Raw genomic sequence first — 6,232 nt, 5'->3', positions numbered from 1 at the left:
AACAGAAAAGGTTCTCTATTCTGAATATGAAAATGGTTTCTCTATTCCAATATGAAAATGGTTTCTCTATTCCAATATGAAAATATGGGTTCTTTATTCCAAAACGAAAAAATATTTATTCCGAAAAGTCACTGTGTTTTCAATTCCGAATATGAAAAAAGTTCCCTATTCGGAATATGAAAAAAAGGTTCTCCATTCCAAAATCTAAAAAAGGTTCTTTATTCCGAAATGAGTCGCTGTGATCTCTATTTCGAATTATAAAAGAGTTTCCTTTTTTCTGAATCTGTCGTTGTTGAATCATGTTGCACTCTCTAGCAAAGTCCTTAAGGTTTGCTGGTATGATATAGGCCTGTGCAGTGTAATTTATGGTGCTTTGCCATAGTTTAGGGTTGGATGGTATGCCATTGGGTTTTGACAGTATGTTTTTACGGAATGGGTTATGAGAGCACATAATGGCTCCAATAAACCAGGGACCATTTTTCTTACCAGCTTGGGTCGAAAACTCTCTATTTATACTACTATTACGGGGTGAAAATCCATAGAATATCTGTTTATATTTTGGTAAACTTTTAGTATTATTTCCATGGGATATTTCTGGAATCTATAGCAATGAAAATCAAACCGTCATTTGGATTGAACCATGTTGAATTTTAGGCCATTTTACGAAGCTAATAATTCGGAGGGTTAGGCATGCGCAAAGGATCATGGGTAAATTTAGGTCTCATACAGTGGTGTAGCCTGGGTAAAGGGGAGCAGCTCCCCCTCCCCCGTGAGAAGTCTTGCACAAGGGATTGTTTCAATGGAGAATGAATGGTGCAAACAATGCCAAAATAAAATAAAATATGAAATTTATATGTTTCTGCATATCAGAAATATTTATAAAACATTTTCAAGATGTTTTTCTGTGATTTCTCAACCAATCTAAAACCACACTTTTAACATTATTATAACATTTTAAAAACAGCGAATGTTGTGAAAATGTTTTGTGTTAACTATGCTATCAGCTATCTTCAGTAGATAGCAATGACTTCACAGAACAATCTGCTATCTTCCTTTGATAGCACTGACTTCACATAGTCATCAGCTATCTTCAGTGGATATTAATGACTTCTTATAGCCATCAGCTATCTTCAGTAGATAGCAATGACTTCGTAGTCATCAGTTACATTCAGTAGATATTAATGACTTATCATAGCCATCAGCAGTATATATATCTTCAGTATATAGAAATGACTTCACAAAGCCATCGGCTAACCTCAGTATATAATTTTTTTTCCTTGGTTATAGCTATTCAGTGTAAAGTTTGTCAAAATTTACCCCTTCTCAGGCACATTTCTCCATGGAAGCAGTAAAATATCAGTCACGGAATGAAACATGTCTAGCATTGATTCTGGGGTATAGGCCTAGTCCATGCAGTCATCATGGTAAAGCCCCACAATGTTACGCAAGTGAGTGTTTCTGACAAAATTTAGACTAATATTTTAGTCGACATATGACAAATTTGTTTGCTACGTGTGTCTCTTTTAACATAAGTAGAGGTGATTTCAAATCATCCCCAAGTCACATGGTTTGAGAGTACAGCTAGAACATTCCCTAAACCATGACTTTGGGATGATTTGAAGTAACCTCCAGATGAGATGATTCTGGTATTTATTCCTAGCTATCAGTACGACGGCATCTTAGCTCACTTCCGGTAATTTTTACCGGCATGACCTTTGCTGTGTTGAAAAATGTTGAAAATAAGACGACAAAGATGGTTTTTTGGAAATACTAAAAAAATGGAATACACAAGCCATTTCTCGCTTAATTCCTGTACTGGGCCCATAGATAAGATATGAAACAAACAGTAATGTGTAAAAGTCCAATTATTGTGGACAAAATGAATGTTTATTGTGCGTGAAGTAGCCTATTGTGGACAAAATGAATGTTTATTGTGTGTGAAGTAGCCTAAAAAAAAAAAAAAATGCATGTCACGATCACCAAATTGGTTATATCTACAACTATGAGCAAACGCCGGTCGTATTTTTTCCGTAATGATAGATATTAACTAATGTGAGCTTGTATTAAATTTTCAGCAAAAATGATTTGTGGAATAATCGAATCGTAGGTTGGAAAGTTGCTTTCAAAACAGCTTCGTGTCACAATCGTGCGTGACCATTGGTGACCAGTGTCACTAGCAAAATAGCCGCTGGCTCGTCCATATATATATCGATTAATAATTGTCAGAATCGTCCAGTTGACTCCAGTGATATATATTTATTCATACAAAATACTACCATGTCTTACAAAATATCGAAGTCAATATAAAAAGTAATTTCATCCCATTTGACTGAACTTACAAACAGTTTAAAAAAGATTATTGTTGAACGAGACACTGAATTAGAAATAACATTGTAAAAGGTGCAAGAATAAGGTAGCAAGATGTGATGGTCTAGTGGCTAGGGCCGTGCCTGTAGTGCGGGAGGTTGAAAGTTTTTTTGTTTTGTTTTTAAATTATGAAAATATTTACGATATTAGTAAACAACTTTCAGGAAGGATTTCTGGTCATTTGAAGTAGAAATAATGAGGTAAAATGATAGAAAGCATTTTTTATCTTGACCGCTTAACTGTGGCGTTCTATTGGAGATCATCAAAGTTGCTCTTTACAACGAGCCGCTGCTGATTCCAATTCGGTGTATATCTGGGTATGGTGTAAGGACATGTGTAAAAATTACAAATATGCCCAAAAATCAGGTTTGAAATTCGTACATTATGGCTGACGCTATATCATTATTTGATATGTACACATAAAGAAAAACATTGCAGGGAAGACTGTGGCAAAACAAACAGGTTGCATATAAATATTTCCAAATGATCATCATCATAATACTCATAGGCCTAACAGAACAAGAGAGGAAAAAAATCAAATTTCTACGGTAAGGTTCGAACAAATTTGGTTGATGATGCGTGAGATTTTACTCATTTTCCAGCATTTTGCACGAGATTTACTACCTAGGAGTGAGATTATACTACCTTGGCGTGAGACCGTGAGAAAGTGACCCAATGCGTGAGACTCACAGCCAATGCGTGAGAGTTGACAGCCCTGCTAGTGACACTAGTCACCAATGGTCATGCACGATTGCAACACAAGGCTGTTTTGAGAGTAACTTACTCCCTGTTGTAGATATAACCATTTTGGTGATCGTGACATGCAATTTTTCTCATTTTCCCGGCTACTTTGGACATGTTCAAGCTTCTTTATTTTCAATATAATTCAACTTTTACTTGTTTTTTTGATGCTTTACACAAATGTTTGGTATCTTATCTGTGGTAAAGGTATGTAATTTAAGCAAAAAACGACCTGTGTCTCCCATTTCTGGAGCTATTTCGCTAAAACATGTTTGCCGGCCAAATTTTTCAACATTGTGTTATGAAACACCGTGCTCACCAACTCGAAATAATTTTCTATCGAACAAAAGAGGTCACGAAGTTGCCGCCGTACTGTATTATCATGTAAAAAGAGAAATTGCCCAAATTTGTTAAAATTTATGATATATAAGGATATTATAATAGATAAGGAACAACAGTGTTTAAAATTTGCTTCATTTGTATGTGATTTTGTGATGTAGGTCTACATTATACCCTAATGGTTAAATTTTGTTGAATTTTCAGTTTGTCATCTTAATATATGCAAATTGGATGCAAAGTAGCTAGTTTTCTATTGTTCTGCACATGCAAAACATTGCAGACTCCACAGTTACAAACTTCAAACTGTTCTCTACCTTTACAAGTAATCAGAGGAACTCCAGATACATGAAGCTCTATCGAAATTGAAAAAAAACAGACATTTATTAGGGTTCTTCCGCACATGACACATTGGTTTAACAGTGCTTTGCTCAACTCCAATTGGTCTTATTAGAGAGTCTAAAGATGATTCAACATAGACAGATACGGAAAAATGAACCTTTTTTTATAATTTGGAATTTGTGACTCATTTTGGAATAAAGAAACCTATTTAGATTTAGGAATGGAAAACTTTATTCATATTCGTAATAGAGAAACTTATTTCATATTCGGAGTAGAGAACACTGGGACTTGTTTCGGAATAAAGAACCCTTATTTGTTTTTGGAATAGAGAACCTATTTCTTCATATTCAGAATAGAGAACCTTTTCATATTCGGAATAGAGAACCTTTTTGTTTTCGGAATAGAGAATCTGTTTGTGTTTTGAGAATTTTAGGAATAGAGAGCCTTCGGATTAGAGAACCGTTTTTTTTTTATTAGCTAACCTTTTCGGAATAGCGAATGGTAAAATTGCATGTTCGGAAATCGAACCTTTGGAATGGCAGACCTTTGGAAAAGTGAGAGTACCCCTAGCTGCCTTTCAAAGATGGATAAGGATAGAATTCCAAAAATAGTTTCAAAAAAGTTTGTTAAATAAAAATTTGGTCTTGATCTTATTATACAAGGATCATTCAAAAAGTTCTACCTCCATCGTCATATCTCTGTTATCTCATGTGCCAGGAAATTGAAATTACTCATATTTTCTATGTGCAAATTATTGCAGATTTTGTTCTGAAAATTATTTAATCAATATCTAATGCTTGCAGATAGTACAGTTTTACTGGGTATCATGTCTTTTGCCCAACACAACCAAAACATCAACAAAATCTTTCATATTGACCCTTTTCATAGTTGTTGACTTTGATTGGGTGAGCACCTGTTGGTTTAAATCGTATTAATTGGTTCATAAGTTAAAATCAAATAAGTTGCATGCACAGTTTTTATATTTTGTAAGTACAGCGTGTCCCAAAAGTAACTTAACATTGTGAATTTGCCATATCTCAAATATTTCCTACTTCATACCAAAATGGAGAACATATTCACATAGATCAATCTTTTAGAATTATTTTGATACCAAAAACAGCATTATTGATGACCCCTTGACCTTACTGTGCGACTGTACATATGTGTGTATCAAACCCACAAAAGCAAGCTCATTATTATGTTGTTTGTTCAAGCCTGAGACTAGTATAGGTATACTAGTCTCAAGTTCAAGCACATGAATGATGTGCTTCCCTGAACAATAGAGTTGGTTCACACACTGCACACGCTACATTTAGGTAAGAACATTCATGGATTACATGGCCTAGCGTAAGCGTTACTGTTGTTTTAGATTATAATTAGGATATATTGACAATATTAAACTTTACTTTAAAACAGTTGAAGTGAATATGAATTTCCTATAGATCAACAGATTCAGATTCGTTGCCGAGACAAAGTCGGACAAACTCACTCAAGCAAAGTTTAGGGAACATTTTGATGTAAATTATACACCCAGCCGAAATACAATCCAGCAACTAGTGCAGAAATTCCTATCAACTGGATCTGTTCATGATCGGGCAAGACGTGGAAGAACAGGAAGATCAGCTACAAACATCGATGTCATACGAAGAGCGGTGGCGAAAAGCCCAAGACGATCAGTTTGTCGACTTTACATGGAGAACAACTTAAGCAATTTCCATATAAAATCCAGATAAAACAGAAAATGAAGATTACGCATTGAAAACAAACAAACAAACAATCAAACAAACATAGCAAAATTAAACAAAACAGATTTGAAAACGATAACACGTTATATCGTGTTGTCACGTCTCAAATGTCGAGACTTATATTTTGTGTTTATAAAAGTGGGTTTTACGGTACAGTAGATATAAATGTTTGGTATCATAACATTTCTAAAAGAATTATCTACATACTGCACAATTTTTGTAACAATACTATCCCAATACAACCCAACGCGAGTTATGGCCAATTCACAATGTTAAGTTACTTTTGGGATACCCTGTAAGCCTGTACATACATGGCACATTCTCCGATAAAGAGTTAAGTCGCATTCAGACTTGTTTCACCAGAAAGAAATGACTTTTATTAATATGACTTATTGCTTTCTAAAATGTGTGGGACTAGTGGTTGTAACATGCCTAAAAATATAAAACAATAAAGCTGATTATGCATATCCATTGATTTCCTCCATGTTGCCAGCCAAGGTGTGTTCCGTATACACATGCAAACTGGCTGTTCAAGCTCTTGTGTTTTCTTGCATAGACTATGGTAACGCCTTACTGTTTGGAGCCACTGAATATGACCTACAACGAAAACAAAATACTAAGCCGCAAAACTTATAATGATGGTTGGCCGTGATACATCTAGTGCCCCTCTGTTACGCCATCTTCATTGGCTACCGATCCGT

Source organism: Amphiura filiformis, chromosome 17, assembly GCF_039555335.1.
Source record: "Amphiura filiformis chromosome 17, Afil_fr2py, whole genome shotgun sequence".
Taxonomy (NCBI): Eukaryota; Metazoa; Echinodermata; class Ophiuroidea; order Amphilepidida; family Amphiuridae; genus Amphiura; species Amphiura filiformis.
This window is presented reverse-complemented; position numbering follows the sequence as displayed.